The 25011-nt window shown below is 45.1% G+C and overlaps 1 protein-coding gene across 1 annotated transcript in view; it reads right to left on the reverse strand.

The window, feature by feature from the left end:
* ITPRID1 (ITPR interacting domain containing 1) overlaps nt 1-15206 on the reverse strand; it is a 262177-nt gene extending 246971 nt beyond the window's left edge. The window contains exon 1 of the mRNA XM_040433939.1: nt 15076-15206. The gene's annotated coding sequence lies outside the window, so the exon portion shown is untranslated. The remainder of the gene's footprint in view (nt 1-15075) is intronic.
* Nucleotides 15207-25011: the final 9805 nt, after the last annotated feature.

The following is a 25011-nucleotide window of genomic DNA, read 5'->3' on the forward strand; positions in this document are numbered from 1 at the left end:
TTGAACACTCTGAGTGATTGGGCATCCTCTTGGCAAATTAAGTTCAATGTGGATAAATGTAAAGTTATGCATCTGGGTAGTAATAATCTGTGTGAATCATATGTCATAGGGGATGTAACACTGGGAGAGTCACTTATAGAGAAGGATTTAGGTGTCCTTGTAGATCATAGATTAAATAACAGCATCAGCTGCTTCTAAGGCCACCAGAATATTGTCATGCATTAAACGAGGTATGAACTTGCGGGGCAGGGATGTAATATTACCACTTTACAAAGCTTTGCTGCGGCCTCATCTGGAATATGCAGTTGAAGTATGGGCATCTGTTCATAGAAAAGATGCCCTGGAGCTGGAAAAAGTACAAAGGAGAGGGACTAAATTGATAAGGGGCATGGAGGGTCTTGAGAAGAGACGTCTAAGGGGGGGGGACATGATTAACCTGTACTTGTGATGGCTAACCTCCAGCACTCCAGCTGTGGTAAAACTAAAACTCCCAAGATGCACACTTGTTTGGCTGTTCTCAGAACTCCATAGAAATGAGTAAAGCATTCTGTGAGTCTTAGTTTCACCACAGCTGGAGTGCTGGAGGTTAGCCATCACTGACCTTTGCAAATATACTGTATAAATGGGCCGTACACAAAATATGTCAAAAAGCTGTTCCATGTAAAATCCCATCAAGACAAGGGGGCACTGCCTCCATCTGGAGAAGAAAAAGTTCAGTCTCCAGAGGCATCAAGGATTCTTTAATTAAGAACTGTAAATATGTGGTAAAGACTACCTCAGGACGTGGTCACAGCAGGAACAGTGGACAGTTTTAAAAAGGGCTTAGATGAATTCTTAAAAGTAAATTACATTAATGCTTATGAAAATGTGTAGAAATTACGGTCATACTCGCCTTTTCTCTGAAATTTGTGCCCCCACCCATCCCTTGATTGAATTTGATTGACTTTTGTCTTTTTACTGTATTAACTAAGTAAATGGCCATGGAAAAATGACTAAAAGTGGCACCATGTTGTAAGTGGGCCAAAACTGAAAGAAGGTGGGGCCAACACAAGTAGGTGGGGTAAATTCAAGTGAGTCGGGTCAACACACATAGGAGGGAATACTATACCAGCAATACCATAGAGTGGGAGCAGAACCAAATACTACAATGCAGCAAAATATATTTCCCCAGCAGAACCAAATACGATAGTTCAGCAAAGTATACTGCCCCAGCAGCACCAAATACCACAGTACAGCACAAAATACCAGCCTAGCAAAACCAAATATCACAGTGCAAAACAATATACTACCTTGGCAGAACCAAATGCCACAGTTAGAGATGAGCGAATCAAAGATGACGAAGTGGAATTCGATCCGAATTTCCAGAATTATTCGATTCGCACCGAATCCGAATTTCTTCAATTTCTTTGTGGTAACAAATATTTTTTTTTCCTAAAATGGCTGCTGCACATGTTAGGACATGGAGCAAGGAACTCTGGGAACGAGAGATTACCCACAATGCCATGCATACACCCAATAAGCAGCCAGCCAGCCCTGTGATGTCACAGCCCTATAAATAGCCCTCTTGGATTCAGACATTGTTCAGTGTACTTAGTACAGGGAGAGACGTCAGCAGGCGCTCGGGACAGTAGTAGAAAAGACTTTAAAACTTTTATTTTGCTGTATAGAAGTTCAGGGAAAGGATAGGGAGGAACTATTCCACAGTATTGAAGCAGAACAGGGTTCAGTAGGGAAGTTTACAGCCTGGTTAATATGAACAATCCTATTACACCTTGCTGCACTGACTGAGGATCTAAATTGCCATTAGACAGCTCTGTAATTAGCAAACCGTTCTTGTTATTGGGGTGCCAGAGCTGTTTGATACAGCCATTAATAGGGTTTATTACAAGGAAATATTTATATGTCTTATTTGCCCTTGTGCGATGCAGTTATATGTTCTAAAGCATTTTTTGGCTTGTATTAGTGGGAAAAAAGGGCTCATTAGCCGTTGTGTGGTGAAGTGAGAAAATTACAGCCCTTTTTGGCATGTATTAGTGGCAAAAAATATATATATTTGCAGTTCAGCAGTGCTAAAGTGTTCTAAAGCCCATTTTGGCGTCTATTAGTGACAAAAAAATATATATATATTATTTGCCGTTCAGCAGTGCAGTTATATGTTCTAAAGCCCTTTTTGGCGTGTATTAGTGACAAAAAAAAATTATATTATTTACCGTTCAGCGGTTATATGTTCTAAAGCCTTTTGTGGCATGTGTGAGATGGGGAAACAGCTCTCATTGTCTGAACACTGTATAGATTAAATTAAATGATCTGGACTGACATTCTGCTGTTTGGCCACAAGATGCTGCTGTTTCCAAAACACAGCTAACAGACTGCATATATTTCCATATTCATGAGAGGTGGAGTTTCAGAGCCTGGGGAAGAAAAGGAAGCAGCCATCTTAGAGGAAGCTGAGACTGAGGAACTGTATGAGCAGAGAATCCGACGGCATCCAGGTGTGAGAGCATCCCTCAGTGACCAGAACTGCAGCTAAGTGAAGCTGATCGTGTTCAAGACCCTGATCCTGTCCAAAGGAACGAGGATTGCTTTTTTAGGAGCGCTGATGAGAGCTGAGGAGCAAAGTTACATACACTGCGGTACCATATGCTTGTTGGAGAGGCATTTATTCTATTCAGAGTCACCAGCGGATGCAGAGCAGACCCGATCGGTAAGATCATGAAACCACACTTATTACAGTGTTGGTGCCTAGAGACTGAGACCAGACCTGTAGTTACTGTAGTTAGTTAGGGTCTCTGTTTGTTATAGGCCACAAGTGTTACTTCTGTTCATTTGCAAGGACTCCATAACTTAAAGTGAAATTTCACATTGAAAAGCTGATAAAATTCCCACGAACTCAAGCCAGGCTTGCGTTTTGCTCAGAAGGAATACTCAGGCATGTGCTACAGGACCAGTTATGGGAGGGGAATACTGTGGAGCAGGGGTACTCAACTGGCGGACCGCGGTCCAAATACGGACCGCGGCCGCCAGTTGTCCGGACCCCGGCCATCCTTCAGAGCGCTCCTCCTCTCCTGCACACTGTACCGTGCAGGAGGAGGAGCTTACCGGCACACTTCTTCCTGTCCCAGAGCGCAGTGAGACAGGGCTCCCTCCACATGTAGTGCTCCTCCTCTCCTGCACACTCTGGTACGTGCAGGAGGAGGAGCTTACCGGCGCACTTCTTCCTGCCCCAGGGGCGCAGTGAGAGACGGCTTCCTCCACATGCAGGCACCAGCGCTTTCATCCGGTACCTGCACGTGGAGAGAGCTTTCTTCCTCAGTGCGCTCACAGGTCCCTCCTCCCCTGCAGCAGCGGCAGCACGTAAGGGAGCTTCAAGCTACAAAGGACACTTACGTGCTGCTGGAGAGGGGAGGGACATCACCACTGCCACCAATGAAATAAATGGCGCATTTGGGAAGGAAGGGGGGCGTGGAGAGGGCTACAGAGAGGCGGGAACACGTCACTGACTGCAGGAAAGGACTCCAGTCAGTGTCGTGTTCCCATCTCTCCTGGGCCATCTTCTTTAAAATTAAAGGTAACCTGATTAAATAAAGTGATAAAGCCCCATCAAACCATGATAGTTTTGTTCCGCATCCAATTCCCATTATTGGGGCATTGGATGCGGACCCCTTAGTTTCAATGGAGCGGAAAAAGATGCAGACAGCACACAGTGTGCTGTCTGCATCTCTTGTGGCCCCATTGTAATTAAGGGGCCGCATCCAATCCCCCAATAATGGGAAATGGATGCGGAACAAAACTATCATATGTCTGTTCTGTGGCTTGGGTTGCCACCCGGCCAGTAGTTCACCAGCAAGGCTGGTATTTTAGTTCCCTTGCCGGTGGCAGAATTTTCCTGTAAGGACTGTTAGGGTACTTTCACACTTGCGGCAGGCTGTTCACCCTGACAGATCCGTCCTGCCGCTATTTTGCCGGACTGCCACTCCCCATTGATTATAGCGGGAGTGGAGCTACGGCGCAGCATGGCAGTGCACGGCGTGAGGCCGGCAGACAAAAAAGTCGGACATGTAGTACTTTTAGTCTGGCAGCCTCTCACCGTGCTGTGCCGTAGCTCTGCCCCCATCCCCATTATAGTCGATGGGCACAGAGCAGCGGCACGGCGAAGTAGTGGCAAGATGGATCTGACAGGGTGAGCAGCCTGTCGGATCCGTCCTGCTGCAAGTGTGAAAGTACCCTTACTAATGAGCGCTTCCATCATGGAAAGCCCATTAGTACAGCATTTACCTCCACCGCTACTTGTGCTAGTAAAAAAACAAATAAAATTACGGTACCTCCACCTCCATTTGGTCACGCTGTGGAGAACACTCCCTGCTGACTAGAAGCTCAGGACAGGACCTACAAAACGTCATCACGTTGGAGGACCGGTCCTGAGCTTGCAGTCAGCAGCGAATGTTCACCGCAGCCAGGTGAATGCTAATTTTTTTATATTTTTTTTGCAAAAGCAGAGAAGGGGGGCATTAATGGGGGCATTACTCTTACTGGGGGCACTAATGGGGACATTATTCTTACTGGGGGCATTATTCTTACTGGGGCACTAATGTGGCAATTACTAATTCTGGGACTTACCCGGGGCGCTCCGCTATAACGTCAGAGCGCCCCACGCACATGGATCACATGATCGCATGGCATCTTTACTGTTGGCGTTCAGCTCGGATCTTCACCTGACTGCAGACCCAGGTATGTGGACCTTTAATAAAACTAGCTGAGTACCTCTGCTGTAGAGCTTTGTAAGATTGTAAGCTATTGTGCTGCACCGCAGGCTAGCCCATACCACACACCCATACAGTGGTTCTTGTTTTTTTAGGGTAATAACGGGTAAGGTGTGGCAGTTTAGTTGTGCCTGCCAGTAGATAAATTACTGCACTTTCCTCCTGCATCCATAGGAGGGTGCTGTGCTCTGCAGCACAAGGGTCTCAGCCTTTGGGCTGGGTGTACATAAATTGATTGTATGTTCCCAGCATTTGTGGTTGTGTTTATTGCCACATTTAAGTAAAATTCTGTTTTGGCAAAAGCTGGTGTTGAGGTTGCTTTCCTCGTTTGTGACTTCACTGTATCCTGGGGAGCCCACCCCAGTACACGACTTACATGTGTATAAGTGGAAAAAAAATTATATTATTTGCCATTCTGTGGTGCAGCTATATGTTCTAAAGCCTTTTGTGGAGTGCATAAGTGGAAAAAAGTAAGGGCCTATTTGCCGTTCAGCAGTGCAGTTATATCTACTAAAGCCCTTTTTGGCATGTTATAGTTGCCGTTCAACGGTGCACTTTCTTGAGTGTATTAGTAGCAGAAAAAAAATAAGTATTTGACGTTGTGTGGTGCAGCTATATGTCCGCCGACGTGTGGAGCTGTAACTACAGTCAAGGACAATATATGTCCTTTACGGCCCACTGGTGAATGTGGTTCCTGCACAGCAACACCAGCAACTTGGCCAGGTGTCGCCGCTTCCGCCTCCACGTTCTCACGCCGTTGGTCCTGCGACAATGTTCTCCTCTGCCTCCTCATCCTCCACCTTGTCCTCAGCCTCCACTGTAGGGACAATTCACAGTGCCCCTCTAGCATACCACATGTGCAGGGCATGCCGGTGTCACGCTGTTCTGCAACTTGTTTGCCTGGGCGAACGGAGTCACACAGAGGAGGAACTGCTACGTGTCCTTCATCAAGAAATCAAATCCTGGTTTTCTCTGTGACAACTCAAAATCGGAACCATGGTGACCAACAACAGGAAGAACATGGTGTCGGTACTGTGTCAATGAGGGCTGAGCCATGCACCCTGAATGGTACACGTGTTCAATCTGGTTGTCAAGCATTTCCTGAAGTTTTCCACCCATCTGTAAGACATCCTCAAAATGGCCAGGAAACTTTGCATGCACTTCAGCCACTTGTACACTGCAAAGCTCACTCTTTTTGAGCTGCACGATGATCCAAGCGGACAGGAATACTCCCCTGTGTAACTTCGATGTCAGCCAGTGGCAGCTCATGCGTGACACTTGCCATTTGCTCAGGCCCTTTGAGGAGGCCACGTTATTTGTCAGTCGCCAGGACTACTGGATGAACAACGTCATTCCACTGCTTCATGTCCTGGAACAGATGCTGGTAAATCTGGCAGGTCAGGGGATCTGTAAATATGGCTGGTCAGGGGACTGGAGACATAGGGCCTAGATCTCATGGCCACATGAGCCCTGTGGCGGCTAAACTGGAGGAGGAGGACATTGGAGCACAAGCAATGTGTTGCAAAATGGGTGGTTTTTCTACACAGGTGACAGGAGAGAAGGAGCAGGAGCATCCAGAGGAGCTACAGGGCGATGAAAAAGACAAGGCAGAGGACCTAGACACAGTATGCAGTGGAGATAGGGGCAGGGAGTCCCTTCGAGTCACTTGCACAAATGGCCCAATGCATGATCACATGCTTGCGTAGTAATAGCCGAATTGTCATCCTGTTGGACCCTTGCTACCGGTCCAAAATGGGGGCCTTTTTTTTACACCCGCTGAGAGGGAGGACAAACTGAACTATTATAGAGAAATACTATGTAGTCAGTTGGCCGCTGCCTATTTGCGCCATCGTCCATCCTCTCGCAGGTCTGACCGGGGGGGCCCTCTGCGCTCACGTCCCTTTGCCATGGCTGCTGTGGCAGGGTGGGGGAGTAGTAGCTGTTCCACCTCCATCAGAAGAAACTTCAGTCTAGAGTCGCTGATGAGCAGTTTTCTTCGCCCACCTAGTGAAGAAACTACTCACTAGCAGCAGCTAGACCTGGAGCAGGACCTGAACAAGCAGGTGGTGGCATACTTGGACAGCACCCTGTCACCCCACATTGAAGATCCGCTGGACAACTGGGCAGCCAAATTGGATTTGTGGCTGCAACTGGCAGAGTTTGCCCTGTAAAAGCGGCGGGGGCCATAGTTACCCCAAGAAGAACTCGCCTGTCCACCCAAAATGTGGAGAGACTGACCTTTGTCAAAATGAATCAGGTGTGGATCAGCCAGGATTTCCACCCTCCAATGCCCGATTCATCAGACTAGATCATCCATGGTGCCACACCAACACTTTGAATAAAGAGACCGGTTTCTTCTGTCTTCCTGCCTCCACTACTATTCTGATGCTGCCATCCGCCTAATGCCACTCATCTGATGCCAAGTGCTCCTTCTTTCACCCACCATCTTCAGCTGGTACTGGTATTGCCACCTAACTCCCCACTCTGTCAACGGGTCACTCTGTGTTCTCCTGATGCTGCTGCCACCACCACACTATGTCACCTTGCCACTCTGGGGTCTCCTGATGCTACTGCCACCTCCAAACTATGTCACCTTGCCACTCTGTGGTCTCCTGATGCTGCTGCCACCTCCACACTATGTCACCTTTCCACTCTGTGTTCTCCTGATGCTGATGTCACCTCCACACTATGTCACCTTGATGCTGCTGCTAACTCAACACTATGTCACCTTGCCACTCTGTGGCCTCCTGATGCTGCTGCTGCCACCTCCACACTGTCATTGTGCTATCCTTTGGCCTCCTCCTGAAGCTGCTGCCCCCTCTACATTGTCATTGTGCCACTCTGTGGCCTCCTCCTGATGCTGCTGCTGCCACCTCCACACTCTTTGTCATTGTGCCACTCTGTGGTCTCGTTATGCTGCTGCTACCTCCACACTGTCATTGTGCCACCCTGAGGCCTCCTCCTGATGCTGCTGCCAATTCCAGACTCTGTCATTGGGCCACTCTGTGGTCTCCTCATGCTGCTTCCACCTCACCACTATGTCATAGGGCCACTCTGTGGACTTCTCATGCTTTTCCCACCCTCCCCACTTGTTGACTGGGCCACTATTTTGCCTTTTGGCCTGGCTGACATAATTTATTTGACCCTTCTTTTGATCTTTCAGAAAGAAGTCAAAATGAGACGCACAACGGATTCTATCTATGTAACAGCTGTAAGGCCTGCATGACATGGTCCCTATTTTGCATCAAAATTGGCTTATGATTTGGTAGCCAATAGCAGGAGTGGGTACAAAACACAGAAGACATGCAAATATTCCATTCACGTGTCATCTGTGTTATGGATCTTCTTTTGTTTTTTTGGGCTTTAGCAATACTGGTGGATTACTGACCAAATTCTAAGAGCGACGCCTGTCATCTCTATGTCATACTGACTCACAGTATTGTTTCACAACCACATCAGACTCCCTATGCGTGTTACTGGAAGGCACAGTGTTCTACACCACTATAAAGGCGCTCTGAAGCCAGGAAATAGTCATTTTTTAACACGATTTGCTGCGAATACATTTGGATCGAACCACTTTTTTTTTTAAATTAGGCATACCGGCCGAATCCAATTTTTTAGAAATTCGCTCATCTCTACACATGATACTTCAGCATACTTAAGATGAAAATTGGTGTATGAAATGCAGGTCTTAGTAACTTGTTCTTTATATACTTATTGTAGAGATGGAACCATGGGTGATTTAAATTCATCTGGCTCCGGTACTATATTATTAAAATACTCCATGATATACCAACTATGCCATCCGTTGTATACTGTTATACCATAAGTTCTCATGCACATGGCTTTACGTATTTTGCAGTCCGCAAACTGCGGATTTGCAAAATATATATCCCGGCCCTATGCATTTTCTTAAGAGAACTGCTTATTCCTGTTTGCAAAACAGACAAAAATCAGACATGTTCTGTCAGTGTGCTAAAAAACATGTGTATCAGATTCAGACTTAAACAGCGGTTGTGTGCATGAGGCCTAAAGTTGATTGCTCTTTCTCAAACCAGCCTACAATCTGGGGAAACGTGTAATTTACATTTTCCTGACTGCTGTTCTATAGTATTAAAATATTCCCTGAAATACCGATATTTTAGCTAATTGCTAATTAAGCAATATCTTGATATAAAATATTTCAATTGGATGGAGTCTTGAGATTTCCATACTAAGGATGATTGATTCAATTCTAAACAAACCTGTTTCACCACAAATTTCACAAAAAAAATCTTCTTTCAAAGGAATCCAAAGTTTTGGCAATGCTCTTTGGACAAATCATGCCAACCATTTTAGTTTTACAATTCAGTACACTAGCAAGGGAAAAAGGGCAGTAAAGATGAAGATGGAAGATCACATAACCCTGGCCTGACAGTTAATCAGAAAGGGAGGATATTGCCTGGACTTTCAGGCTCTATGTTAGCTGTGAAGCACAGACGCCATTGTGAACTCAGACACTGTTGTGATAGGAAATGTCTGCAATGTCTCTGACAGCCGACAATTAGGGTCCATTCACACGTCCGTAAATGGGTCCGCATCCGTTCCGCAATATCGGGAACGGGTGCGGACCCATTCATTCTCAATGAGGCAGAACGGGATGCGGAGAGCACACTGTGTGCTCTCCGCATCCGCATTTCAGGAGCACGGCCCAGAACTTCCGGGCTTCGGCCCTGAACTTCCGGGACTCGGCTCCGCAAAAAAATAGAACATGTCCTATTCTTGTCCGCAATTGCGGACAAGAATAAACAGTTCTATTGGGGGTCCCGGCCGGATCCGCAATTTGCGGATCAGCAATACACCACGGACGTGTCAATGGACCCTTAGACACACAACACAGCCATTATAGGGTCTTGCAGGGGTAGTGTCGATGAATTACGAGGTACTGTAGAAAGTCAGATTTTATCATTAGGGACAACATAGAAGCAGTTAGTGTACTGGGCATCTTACAGTCATGGCACCTGGAGCTGTTCATACTTTCATGTCTTGCACTGTACAAAAATCATTTAAAGAGACAGTGATCTGTTTTCTGTGCAAGAGACAGCCTTATTTGTCCAAAAACATGTTGCACAGCTTTTACAGTACATAATACATTGCTGCATATGCTAAGCAATTGTGCCATTTTCTTTCCAAAATCCTGTTGCAAATGTTCTACCATTTATAAGTGTGCAGTTTAGTTTGTCAATACCAGTGCATAGTATGGTCGCAGACTGGGGACATACAATTAGTTGTATTTTACTCCCAGAAGCCTGTTACAATTTCTTTCTACCATTTAGGCCCCTTTCACACGAGCGAGTATTCCGCGCGGATGCGATGCGGGAGGTGAACGCATTGCACCCGCACTGAATACTGACCCATTCATTTCTATGGGGCTGTGCACACGAGCGGTGATTTTCACGCATCACTTGTGCGTTGCGTGAAAATCACGGCATGCTCCTCTTTGTGCGTTTTTCACGCAACGCAGGCCCCATAGAAGTGAATGGGGTTGCGTGAAAATCGCAAGCATCCGCAAGCAAGTGCGGATGCGGTGCGATTTTCACGCATGGTTGCTAGGTGACAGTCTATTCATTGTATTATTTTCCCTTATAACATGGTTATAAGGGAAAATAATAGCATTCTGAATACAGAATGCTTAGTAGGTGATCAATTGAGGGTTAAAAAAAAATAAAAAATTAACTCACCTTCTCCTCTTGTTCGCGTAGTTCTCCCGGTCTTTAGTTCTTTAATGATGAGTTGTGGGCTAAAGGACCTTTGGTGACGTCAGATCACATGCTCCAATCACATGGTCCATCACCGTGGTGATGTACCATGTGATTGGAGCATGTGATCTGACGTCACCAAAGGTCCTTTAGCCCACAACTCATCATTAAAGAACTAAAAACTGGGAGAACTACGCGAACAAGAGGAGAAGGTGAGTTAATTTTTTAATTTTTTTTTAACCCTCAATTTATCACCTACTAAGCATTCTGTATTCAGAATGCTATTATTTTCCCTTATAACCATGTTATAAGGGAAAATAATACAATCTACAGAACACCGATCCCAAGCCCGAACTTCTGTGAAGAAGTTCGGGTTTGAGTACCAAACATGCGTGATTTTTCTCACGCGAGTGCAAAACGCATTACAATGTTTTGCACTCGCGCGGAAAAATCGCGGGTGTTCCCGCAACGCACCCGCACCTTTTCCCGCAACGCCCGTGTGAAAGAGGCCTTATAGGTGGGCAATTAAGCACATATTAGTGTTTCAATACCCGTGTATAGTGTGTTCTCAGCCAGGGAACATCCAATTAGGCCTGGATTTTGTTCCCAGATATCTATTGGAACTTTCCTACCGTTTATAAGTACACAATTAATTGTATTTTAGCGTGTCAATACCAGTGTATACCGTAGCATGTTCACAGTCTGAGGACATTTGTTGCTAAAAAAGCCTGCTGTAATTTTTCAACTCTGTACAAGTGTACAGTTAAGCATATTTTAGTTCATCAATTCCAGTGTATTGTTTGCTAGGAATATCCAATAGGCCTGTATTTTTTTCAAAAACCTGTTCCATTAAGGCATAATTTTTAGTATGCAACAAGCTACTACTTTTCAGAACAAGCTACTACTTGTTTCAATGCTAATGTGTATATAAACATGGGCAGTTTTCTGCCTAAATTAAGGGACAATTTTTGGAACTTTTTTAAATTTTTAAAAACATAAATCTGATGCCGCCATGTGTTTTTAAACATGCATGCGTTTACATTAATTACTATTTCTATCTTTACATTAAAGAGCTTGAAAGGACAGGCATGGGTAGTAAAAAAGACAACAGAAGAAATATGAGTCCTATGAAACCTGAGAGTGCATACACAAATGTTCAGCCCAATTGGAGCACTTTTGATTTAAGTAGAATTGATTTGGATCAAAATAAAAAAAAATACAGATTTGTTAGAATTTGACCCACATCAAATTTTAAGAAATTTGCTCACCTCTAGTCCATACACATACAGTCAGGGCGTCTTTAAAACGCGGCAAAAGGGGCAGCTTCCCTGGGCCCAGTTGCTCCTGGGGGGCCCAAGGCAGCTGCATCTTGAGCCCTGCTGGCCACTGGTGATGTGGGGGGCGGTGGAGATGAGCGCTTCCCTTGAGGAAGCGCTCATCTCCATAGTTATCTGTATCGCCATCCTCAGGACAGCGATACAGATGGCAGTGGTGCAGGGGAGGGAGAGGCGTCTCCCTTCCACGTTCCTCTGATAGGCTGCAGGCCTAGTGCCTGCAGCCTATCAGAGGCCGTGCAGGAGGCGTGATGACATCATTGCGCCGCCTGAGCAGTACAGCGCGGGACACAGGCCGGAGGAGGCCTGCATCGCATTGCTGCCAACTTAATGGAGGTAAGTATTTTAGTAAGTGTGTATTTTTTTTTATATGGTTCTACAACTGGCACATGTTTGGGGGGCATCTATGGGGGCACCTGTTACTGCACATGATTGGGGGGGCATCTATGGGGTACCTGTTACTGGCACATGATTGGGGGGCATCTATGGTGGCACTTGTTACTGGCAGATGATTGGGGGGCATCTATGGAAGTACCTGTTACTGGCATATGATTGTGGGGCATTTATGGGGTCATATGTTACTGGTACATGATTGGGGGCATCTATGGGGGCACTTGTTACTGGTACATGATTGGGAGCATCTATGGGGGCACTTGTTACTGGTACATGATTGGGGGCACTTGTTACTGGTACATGATTGGGGGCACTTGTTACTGGTACATGATTGGGGGCATCTATGGGGGCACCTGTTACTGGCACATGATTGGGGGGCATCTATGGGGGGTGCCTGTTACTGGCACATGATTGGCGGCATCTATGGGGGTGCCTGTTACTGGCACATGATTTGGGGGCATCTATGGGGGTGTCTGTTACTGGCACATGATTGGGGGCATCTATGGGGGTACTTGTTACTGGCACATGATTGGGGGCATCTATGGGGGCACTTCTTACTGGCACATTATTGGGGGGCATCTATGGGGGCACTTCTTACTGGCACATTATTAGGGGCACTATGGGGGCTTCTACTGAGGCCACAATGAAGAGGTATTTTATATGGGGAAAGAGGGGAGAGGAACACTGTGGGGGCTTCTACTGAGGCCGCAAAGAAGGGGTATTTTATATGGGGGGCTCTGTATATGGGCATTTTATACTGGGGCACATTATGGTGGGTTTTATGGGGAAGGGGAGAGAGGAGTACTATGGGTTCATCTATGGGAGGAACTAAGAAGGGGTATTTTATACTTGCAAATTATGGGGGACGCCAAGGGCATCTACTGGGGCACTATATATGGGGCATTTTATACTGGTACTTTATGAGGGGTACTAGGAAGAAGGGGGAGAGGAGCACTATGGGGGCATTTACTGGGGGCACTATATATTTGTATTTTATACTGGCACATTATGGAGGCACTATGGGGACATTAGCTCAACTGGGGGCATTAAAAGGGAAAATTTTTTGCACTGGCACATTATAAGGAGAATTATTTTGGGGGCATTATGATGGGCTTTATTACTACTGGGGTCTATGGGGAACATGATTACTAGTATGGGCACTATAGGAGAATTATTACTTATGGGGCACAGTGGGGACATGTTGGGGGCACTGTAGGATCACTATTACTACCATGTGTGCTCTAGCAGAGAATTATTCCTATTGGTGGGACTTTTGGGAGCACTATTACTGTGGGGGCACCTTGGCACAGTATCAGCTTACCACAATTATTTTTGGGGGACGTTATGTTTACACTATTAGTGTCAGGGGCACTGTTTGCTGGGCGCAGTTATTTTACGGCACTGTGTGCCAATAATTATAGAAGGGCACTATCTGCATGGTACTACTATTTTCAAGGGGTTTTTCTGTTTCTGCAGTATAGTATTGGGGAGCAAAGCGGCATAGTATTGGGGGTGGTAGGATGATTTGCCCAGAAGATGGGAGGATGATGGAAAAGTAGTAAAATAAGATTTTGTTTGTCAAACTGCAGAGACGAGAAATGGCTGAAAAATGATGGTCTGGTCTGCAGGTCTGAAAGGAGAAGATGAGGAAAGAGAACATCTACATCAAAAAGACATCACTGGATGTAAGAGGTATGTGGTGCTGTATTACCCTTTATGTAGGGGTGGATGGAGTAGTATAGTACTATCAGCACATTGTAAAAAAAAAAGTAATCTGCAAAATACTATATATTTGTGTCAGAGGTTGTGCTTTTAGAATTTTTAGAATAATGATACAGCCATTTTATTTGATACTTTTGTGCTGATTCTATTTTTTTTCTCTATATTAAGGGACACTATAGTCACCAGAACCACAACAGCTAAACGTAGTAGTTCTGGTGTCTATAGCATGTCTCTGCAAGCTTTTTAATGTAAACACTGCCTTTAAAAAAAAAAGAAAAAAAAAAGACTGAATTTACATTACTGCAAAGGAACACCTCTAGTGGCCACTCATCATTATTAAAGTTTACTACTCCACGAGGTGTGTGGATTTTTTTGTTGTGTGTGTTGCGGTGGAGGGCGTAATTGCATGCTAGAGTGTGGTAAGGCGGGATCCAGGGGGCCCAAGTAAATTCTTGCCCAGGGTCCCTTCAATATTAAAGACGGCCCTGCATACAGTAAGAGCAAAGTTGGCCCGATTTCGACAGGACTAGCCCACTATCTTTGTGCATGAGGTGTGCCAGCTCTCCCTAGTAGATTATACTGTGAGGAAAGTAGTATTTAGCATGTTGGATTTCAACACGTGATCTTTTTATTCACAGGAAATAAGCCGCTGCAAGAGGTGTCTGGTACCAGAGTTGAGAGAAATAACTGTTGGTCAAATGACCCCACTACCCAGTAAATTGTTCATGTTGAAGAATAGTCTTTAAGGGCATCTAGATCATTATGCATGTGTGTATGTGTATATATATATATATATATATATATATATATATATATATATATATATACAGTATCAGAGTAATTAGTGATTGGTTGTACCAGTAGGGGACTTAAAATGTTTCTATAAATATATGTCCTGCTTAAGGCAAAGACATAGATATTCCTGAACTAACACTTATTCTGTGTACATGGTGATAGAACAGATGTTAGACAGCAATTAGTAATCTCTGTTGCATCGTAATGGTAACAATCGTACATCATGAAGCATATTACAGTTTCTAATCATTGCTATTGGGGATGTGCTATCATCACCATGGACTTGTCTTATTTGTGTTGTGCTCTGAAGAAAGGATCAAAAACTTTTCTTACCTTGTGATGGATGATGAGTTGCCTCTCATAGTGAAGCATGTGAAAATTTGATTGCTCAGAGTTTTTTTGATGAAAGCCATTGAACTGAATTCAGTTTATGTCTTAGACCACAGTGCTTTGGTATATTCCTAGGTCACTGCAGAGCAGTAGTGGCTCGCACGAAACAGGGAGAAGAAAAAAAATCAATTTGCTTAACCTTAGAGTACATTTTCATATTCCCACCCACTAGACATAAGGCAAACCTGTTTTTCTAGGTAAACATTAGGTATTACATTTACAAGACAGACAAAAGCAGGGGAGCACGAGGCTGAAACCAGAAAATGCTGGAGGTATAGAAAGGAGGATGACTTCAGTTTAAAATAGACTGACAAACTGATTGGAACCAGAACAGGTAGATAAAATATAGGCTGCCAGCTGGGAAGTTTGCATAGTTTCCAATGTGTCCAACTGTCAGAGTGGAAAGGAAAACAGAAGCTAAGGACATTCAGCTACTATTAAAGGTTTCATTTAATGTTCAATGGCTGTAATATAATACTGTCATCTCCAATGCTAGCGTGTAATAGCATAATAAATCAACTCAACATTGCCCAGTATGGACCTGTTTTATTATATGATGAGAAACAAGGTTTAAACCATTATAGATAAAGCAATGTAGGGCCTTATAAGGGAATTTGGGTAATGACAAGTTATCATCTATTCACTGGACTCCCAACAGTCACCAGAAGGAGGGTCCTGTCTTCCTTCTTTGATTGGAGCTGCAGTCGAGCATCCACACTGCCATTTCATTCAAAGTCTGTGGGACTAGCTAAGATAGGAAAGGGATGAACACAGCTGTCCCCATAAATCCATTAAACTATTGAGCAGAAGCCCACATGCTCAAACTTTGTTCCACTCAAACAGGTGACAAGAGTCCGAGTGGTCATAAGGATTCAGCAATTATCACCTATCCAGTGGTTATTACCAAAATAATGGTTTATGCCCTGAGCACTTTTTACTTTAATGTTTTAAAAAAATAATATATATATATATATATATATATATATATATATAGAAATAGAAAGGATGGGCAGCACTCCAAAATATAAAATATGAAAAAACTTTATTTACCCCAGTGGGAAATGCGCGACGTTTCGGCTCCAAACCAGAACCTTTCTCAAGCAGTGTGTGAGGACAAAATGCCAACAATATATAATGGCAAACCCATTCATTGTCATTTACAAAATCAGTGCAATTAAATCACAATAGAACAAAAAATAATTAAATTGTGCATCATATCAAATATACAACAAATTGCTAATGTGTACCAATGCAGTATAATATATATTTCCTTAAAACTGTGTACATGATTATAAATAATAAAGACGAAATGATCATACATAGTTGATTACTTCAATTATCAAAATCAGTGCCATATGTGCATAATAAAAGTAAGTGCTTACAATAAAATATTGCAACAGGTGGGCAAAGGCCGAATAGGAGAGTGAGTGGCCACCATCCAGGAAACAGCATGTCAGTCGGCGTGCCCGAGTCGTCTCTGCGCATGTCTTGATGACGTACATAGGGCCCTTCCGGTTGTGGGTGCATACATCTCCGCGCGACTGCGCATTACGATTCAGACTCTGTAACGGCCATATTTATCAAGGGAGCAGGACAACCATCACAGACGTCATGCAGTATCCCCATATGTACATTTCCGCGCAATTGCGCATTGCGATTCAGGCTCTATAACGGCCATAATGATCCAGGGAACACAACATCTACCGCAGACGTCATGTAACATTCTCATCACGGTCTGTTATATATGGGATTAGGGTGGCGCCAGCAATATTTTATGCCAGCATAATGTCCGTGGCAATGCAGGGTCACGTGAAGGCCGCGTCCACAAATTAAGGGCGCAGTCTCCACCCATGCACCGCGGTCAGTAACGCCCCCATAAGTTAACATGGGACCGTACTGTACACCCGGTCAAAGAAAGACCCACGCAATATCACCACTAAAGAGGGTTCTCCTCAATATCGCCTCCCATGTAACCCACAGACCATGACTATGTTATATGGAAGGAGAGTAATAAAAGAGAAAGAAAATAATACAGAAAATATAAAAACATTTTTCAAAAAGACATGAAGATAAACACAGGTAATCCCGACAAAATGCGAATCCTGGGCGCACGCCACTCAAACCACTCCTTGTATTTTCCTTTGCCACACACCCTTGCAAACCATCTGTGAAAAAAAGAGGGAAAGAGGAGAAATTTTTATTTCTAATAAAAGCAAAAAGTTTGTTAAAAAATGGCAATCCATAAGGAACTACGGTTTTGTCCCATACAGTTAATCACCAAATATACTCAGGTGCAGTGTATCGGAACCATGTGTTGATCAGGGGCAAGCCACTGACCTATATCACCCCAATATTGTAATCCACATTCAAACCATACGGTTTGCGGGAGTTAAGTACATTGATCCATTTCAATTCCCTTTTTTTTAAAATACTGACTCTATTGCCACCCCTTCTCAGCTTTGGAACACAATCAATAATGCAACACCTCATGTCTCTCTCAACATGTTTGAATTCTGCAAAATGTTTCGAGACCGGCAGATCCAGTCTTTTCTTTCTTATGCTCAACCTGTGGTTGTTGAGACGCGTCTTGAAATCCGTAGTTGTCTCACCAACATACAAAAGATTGCATGGACAGGTTAAAACATAAATAACAAAGCTGGAATCACATGTCAGATAATGACCAATCTGATATGTTGTGCCGGTTTGCGGGTGTACAAATGTTTTACCCTTGAGTATGTACCTGCAATTAACACAGGATAAACAAGGGAAGCAGCCAACGCTAGATTTTGTTAGTGTTGCCTGTCTACCCTTTTTCGATGTACCCACATCTGCCCTCACTAGCTGATCCTTTAAACTTCGGGACCTTCTGTAGGACATTAGAGGGGAGCTCTGGAACTCTGTCATCGTGTTGTGGCAGCCTTTTAGTATACCCCAATGTCGTCGTATGATGTTCCCTATCTCAACACTCGGTTCAGAGTGTGTTGAGATAACGGGAATCCTCATCATTTTTGAGCGTTCTTTTTTGGTTATTTTAAGGGTGTCATCCCTATTCAATTGTCTGGCCGCTTCCTTTTTCTCCTTCAATAGTTAAGTTGGGTATCCCCATTTTTGGAACTTGTTAACTATCGTGTCAAGGGTTTTGTCAAAGCTCTCAGGATCTGAGACAATACGTCTGGCCCTTAAAAACTGTGAATACGGCAAAGAGTTTACCATTGGTCTGGGATGGTTGCTGCTGTACATCAACAGCGTATTCCTGTCAGTAGGCTTGGTGAACAACTCAGTTTCCACCATACCGCCTGACAGAACCACATTGGTGTCCAGAAATTGCATTTCCTTTTGTGAATGTGCCAATGTGAATTGAAGCATATCATCCCTCTCATTAAGAAAACCATGGAAATCATGGAGCTGCTGGACACTACCAGTCCAAATGAGGAAGATGTCGTCTATGTACCGCCACCACGCCCTGACAAATTGGAAGTGGTGGCTTCCATAGACGACATCCTCCTCAAATCGACGCATAAATATGTTGGCGTAGGTGGGGGCCACATTGGACCCCATCGCTACGCCCTGTTCCTGTATATAATAAGAATCCCGAAACAGAAAGTAATTATATTTCAAAACAATCTCTAATAGAGATAGGACAAATTGTTGACATTGACACGTGAGTGTAGAGTTCTCAAGCATATAGGCCACTGCAGCCAGTCCCTTCCGATGGTCGATTGAGGTATAGAGGGAGGTGACATCAAAAGACGCCAATGTCACCCCCTCTACCCCATCCAAATCGACCATCTGAAGCTTAAGCAAAAAATCAGCTGTATCTTGTATGTATGAACTGCCCCCACATGAAAAGCCTCGCAAGACTTTATCCAGAAAAACCGAAATACGGCTAAAGATCGAGTCCGAGCCCGAAACAATGGGGCGGCCTGGTGGATCGACGAGAGACTTGTGGATCTTAGGCAACACATAGATCACAGGGGTGACCGGATGCGTTACAGTAAGAAAATCCACAAGTCCCTCGTCTATGATCCCCGCCTCTAAAGCCCCAGTCAACACATTCCCAATGAGTCCGGCTATCTTGAACTTAGGATCCGTATCAATGTATCTGTAGATGGTGCTGTCACCCAATTGCCTCAAAATTTCCGCAATATATTTATATTTATATATACACACATACACTGCTCAAAAAAATAAAGGGAACACTTAAACAACACAATGTAACTCCAAGTCAATCACACTTCTGTGAAATCAAACTGTCCAGTTAGGAAGCAACACTGAGTGACAATCAATTTCACATGCTGTTGTGCAAATGGGATAGACAACAGGTGGAAATTATAGGCAATTAGCAAGACACCCCCAATAAAGGAGTGGTTCTGCAGGTGGTGATCACAGACCACTTCTCAGTTCCTATGCTTCCTGGCTGATGTTTTGGTCACTTTTGAATGCTGGCGGTGCTTTTACTCTAGTGGTAGCATGAGACGGAGTCTACAACCCACACAAGAGGCTCAGGTAGTGCATCTTATCCAGGATGGCACATCAATGCGAGCTGTGGCAAGAAGGTTTGCTGTGTCTGTCAGCGTAGTGTCCAGAGCATGGAGGCGCTACCAGGAGACAGGCCAGTACATCAGGAGACGTGGAGGAGGCCATAGGAGGGCAACAACCCAGCAGCAGGACCGCTACCTCCGCCTTTGTGCAAGGAGGAACAGGAGGAGCACTGCCAGAACCCTGCAAAATGACCTCCAGCAGGCCACAAATGTGCATGTGTCTGTCACGACCGCTATCCCAGCAGCAGTCGTGTCGCCCCAGACGGAGGGGAAGGGGGACCCTTATCTACGGATGGGAAATAGAATGGCCACCCCTGACTAACCCTAAGCTGGCACCTGTCTGCCCTGATACCCTAGACAGGGTGTGAACCCGTGCGGCGAGCAGGATGCCTAAACCCTCAGTCGCCCTAACAAGACTGGACTGGGGAAAGGCCGATGGGAGCGCTAGTCACCATCACTCACGTCTAGGAAAACAACAGGGGAAGACAGCAACAAACAAACAACAGCAGAGATAGACTTATCCAGTCACGAGCAGAGAAGGCGATCCCAAACACGACAGTCCACGCCGGACAAGAGCTCCACAGCAACACCATCAAACGATCTCCTTCCAAAGTCAGAGTAGCACTGGAAGTAAGGACTATATCTGGCAATGACTGCAAGTGAAACTGAAACTAATATAGTAGCTGGGAGTGGCAGACAGGACTCACCTGAGAAGGATGCCTACAAACTCCCAGTCAGGACAAAAAGGTTCACAAGGCAAAACCCAGATGACATACCCTGAACCACGGAGCAAACTCACAAGCTATCGCGAGTAGCAAGTCGCTGCGACCTTCTCCTCCCAGACCTGTCTGGATCAGTCACAGTCGTGACAGTGTCTGCTCAAACGGTCAGAAACAGACTCCATGAGGGTGATATGAGGGCCCGACGTCCACAGGTGGGGGTTGTGCTTACAGCCCAACACCGTGCAGGACGTTTGGCATTTGCCAGAGAACACCAAGATTGGCAAATTCGCCACTGGCGCCCTGTGCTCTTCACAGATGAAAGCAGGTTCACACTGAGCACATGTGACAGACGTGACAGAGTCTGGAGACGCCGTGGAGAAAGTTCTGCTGCCTGCAACATCCTCCAGCATGACCGGTTTGGCATTGGGTCAGTAATGGTGTGGGGTGGCATTTTTTTGGAGGGCCGCACAGCCCTCCATGTGCTCGCCAGAGGTAGCCTGACTGCCATTAGGTACCGAGATGAGATCCTCAGACCCCTTGTGAGACCATATGCTGGTGTGGTTGGCCCTGGGTTCCTCCTAATGCAAGACAATGCTAGACCTCATGTGGTTGGAGTGTGTCAGCAGTACCTGCAAGACGAAGGCATTGATGCTATGGACTGGCCCTCCCGTTCCCCAGACCTGAATCCAATTGAGCACATCTGGGACATCATGTCTCGCTCTATCCACCAACGTCACGTTGCACCACAGACTGTCCAGGAGTTGGCAGATGCTTTAGTCCAGGTCTGGGAGGAGATCCCTCAGGAGACCGTCCGCCACCTCATCAGGAGCATGCACAGGCATTGTAGGGAGGTCATACAGGCACGTGGAGGCCACACACACTACTGAGCCTCATTTTGACTTGTTTTAAGGACATTACATCAAAGTTGGATCAGCCTGTAGTGTATTTTTCCACTTTAATTTTGAGTGTGACTCCAAATCCAGACCTCCATGGGTTGAAAAATTTGATTTCCATTTTTTTATTTTTGTGTGATTTTGTTGTCAGCACATTCAACTATGTAAAGAACAAAGTATTTTAGAAGAATATTTAATTAACTCAGATCTAGGATGTGTTATTTTTGTGAGCAGTGTACAGTCATGGCCAAAAGTTTTGAAATGACACAAATATTAGTTTTCACAAAGCTTGCTGCTAAACTGCTTTTAGATCTTTGTTTCAGTTGTTTCTGTGATGTAGTGAAATATAATTACACGCACTTAATACGTTTCAAAGGCTTTTATCGACAATTACATGACATTTATGCAAAGAGTCAGTATTTGCAGTGTTGGCCCTTCTTTTTCAGGACCTCTGCAATTCGACTGGGCATGCTCTCAATCAACTTCTGGGCCAATTCCTGACTGATAGCAACCCATTCTTTCATAATCACTTCTTGGAGTTTGTCAGAATTAGTGGGTTTTTGTTTGTCCACCCGCCTCTTGAGGATTGACCACAAGTTCTCAATGGGATTAAGATCTGGGGAGTTTCCAGACCATGGACCCAAAATGTCAACGTTTTGGTCCCCGAGCCACTTAGTTATCACTTTTGCCTTATTATCACGGTGCTCCATTGTGCTGGAAAATGCATTGTTCTTCACCAAACTGTTGTTGGATTGTTGGAAGAAGTTGCTGTTGGAGGGTGTTTTGGTACCATTCTTTATTCATGGCTGTGTTTTTGGGCAAAATTGTGAGTGAGCCCACTCCCTTGGATGAGAAGCAACCCCACACATGAATGGTCTCAGGATGCTTTACTGTTGGCATGACACAGGACTGATGGTAGCTCTCACCTTTTCTTCTCCAGACAAGCCTTTTTCCAGATGCCCCAAACAATCGGAAAGAGGCTTCATCGGAGAATATGACTTTGCCCCAGTCCTCAGCAGTACATTCACCATACTTTCTGCAGAAGATCAATCTGTCCCTGATGTTTTTTTTGGAGAGAAGTGGCTTCTTTGCTGCCCTTCTTGACACCAGACCATCTTCCAAAAGTCTTCGCCTCACTGTGCGTGCAGATGCGCTCACACCTGCCTGCTGCCATTACTGAGCAAGCTCTGCACTGGTGGAACTCCGACCCCGCAGCTGAATCCTCTTTAGGAGACGATCCTGGCACTTGCTGGACTTTCTTGGACGCCCTGAAGCCTTCTTAACAAGAATTGAACCTCTTTTCTTGAAGTTCTTGATGATCCTATAAATTGTTGATTGAGGTGCAATCTTAGTAGCCACAATATCCTTGCCTGTGAAGCCATTTTTATGCAACGCAATGATGGCTGCACGCGTTTCTTTGCAGGTCACCATGGTTAACAATGGAAGAACAATGATTTCAAGCATCACCCTCCTTTTAACATGTCAAGTCTGCCATTTCAACCCAATCAGCCTGACATAATGATCTCCAGCCTTGTGCTCGTCAACATTCTCACCTGAGTTAACAGGACGATTACTGAAATGATCTCAGCAGGTCCTTTAATGACAGCAATGAAATGCAGTGGAAAGGTTTTTTTGGGATTAAGTTAATTTTCATGGCAAAGAAGGACTATGCAATTCATCTGATCACTCTTCATAACATTCTGGAGTATATGCAAATTACTATTATAAAAACTTAAGCAGCAACTTTTCCAATTTCCAATATTTATGTAATTCTCAAAACTTTTGGCCACGACTGTATATATATTGTATGAATTGTTGGTCTGTTTGTGTGATTATTGGATTTGTTCCATGGGTGCCCAGGAGGCCAGTCCATGCCCTCTTTTTTTATGGGGAAATTATTGCTAGTAGCCTTATATACCCCAGCAGTTACACTGTATATTTTATTAACTGTCCCCCATAAATGTGACCTGCTACGCACCTGTCCATTTAACTGTGACCTCCACAGTGCCCCGCCTTCCATAACAGTACCCTCCACAATACCACGCCACTCTAAGAGTTAACTCCACAGCACCCTGCCCCCTTAACAGTGACCTCCACAGCACACCGCCCCCTTAACTGTTACCTACACACCGCCTAAACCCCTTAACAGTGACACCCTTGACAGTTCCTCCACAGCTCCATGCCCCCTTAACAGTGACTTCAACAGTGCCATGCCTCTTAACAGTGTTCTTCACAGCACCCTGCCTCCTTAACTGTGACCTTTAAAGCACCCACCCCCTTAACCGTGACCTATACAACACCACAGCTCCTTAACACTGACCTAAACATTGCCCTGCCCCCCTTAACAGTGACCTCCAGAGCACCCTGCCCCCTTAACAGTGACCTGGCCCCTTAACAGTGACCTCCACAGTGCCCCACCCATTTAACAGTGACCGTTACAGTGCTCTGCCATTTAACAATTGCTTCAACAGTACCCCAACTCCATAACAGTGATCTCCCTCTTAACAGTGACCTTCACCGCTCTCACCCCTTAACAGAAAACTCAAAAGTGCCCTGCTCCTTAACAATGACCTCCATATCACCCCGCCCCGTAATTGTGACTTTTGCAGCACCTTTCTCCCTTAAAAGTGACCATTACATCACCCCACCCCCTTAACTATGACCATTACAACTCCCCGCCCCTTAATGATCTCCATAGTACCCTGCCCCTTAACAGTGACCTTACTCCTTAAGTGGTGAAGAAAAGAGGTTCTGCGTCGGCGCGAAATCACTAGTGGAAGAGGTCTTATAGATGTAATCTTCTTTTAATCAGAAACAACGCGTTTCGGGGATCAAAGACTCCCCTTCATCAGGTTTCACAAACATATAACAGGTATTGTTGCAAGATAATATTTATAGGTAAATTCTTTAAAAAAAAACGCCAAAGGATGCACCTGGGTGACGCCCCTTGTGGGAGGAGCCATCCCCAGGTGTCATCCAAAACATGCAGGTCTTCCTAACGTACATAGCATTAGATGGAAGTGATTAGCTGTGTACAGTATTGTGACTAGAATCGCTTCTTTATTTAGTTGAAATTTGCAGCCGATTGTGAAATTCAAGAAAACTGTCACGGAACCATGAACCAGACGTACAACAAGAGATAAGTGAAAATAAGAAGGCTTTATTGCAAATCAAGCTATAAAGCAAAAGTCCAAACGGATGGTGAAACCGAAGCAGAGTCTTTGCGTAGCCAGAGGTCAGGAAACCGGAAGGGTAGTCAGACGAAGCCAGGATCAGGGACCAGCAGGGTAGTCAGACGAAGCCAGGATCAGGAACCAGCAGGGAAGTCAGACGAAGCCAGGATTAGGAACCAGAAGCAGCAGCAGTCTTAGAAGCATGTGAACACAGGAGGACCAAGCAAGGAACTGACGCCACAGACCTCCTATATATATGAGCTAGGCATCCAGCTCCTCCCAGTGGGAAGGAGGAGCCGCGGGGTGGAAGGCTACAAGAAACCCAGAAACCAAGATGGCCGCCAGCACATGTCAAACGAGGGAGAACATCAAGAAGGTAAGACCATGACAGTACCTCCCCCTCAAGGGCCCCTCCTCCGCGGAGCAAAAAACGGTTTCTGAGGGAAGCGTGCGTGGAAGGCTCGGAGCAAGGCAGGAGCATGGACATCTGCGGAGGGAACCCAGGAACGCTCCTCTGGACCATAACCACGCCAATGGACCAAAAACTGCA

This window comes from Bufo bufo, chromosome 5 (genome assembly GCF_905171765.1).
Source record: "Bufo bufo chromosome 5, aBufBuf1.1, whole genome shotgun sequence".
NCBI classification, from domain to species: domain Eukaryota; kingdom Metazoa; phylum Chordata; class Amphibia; order Anura; family Bufonidae; genus Bufo; species Bufo bufo.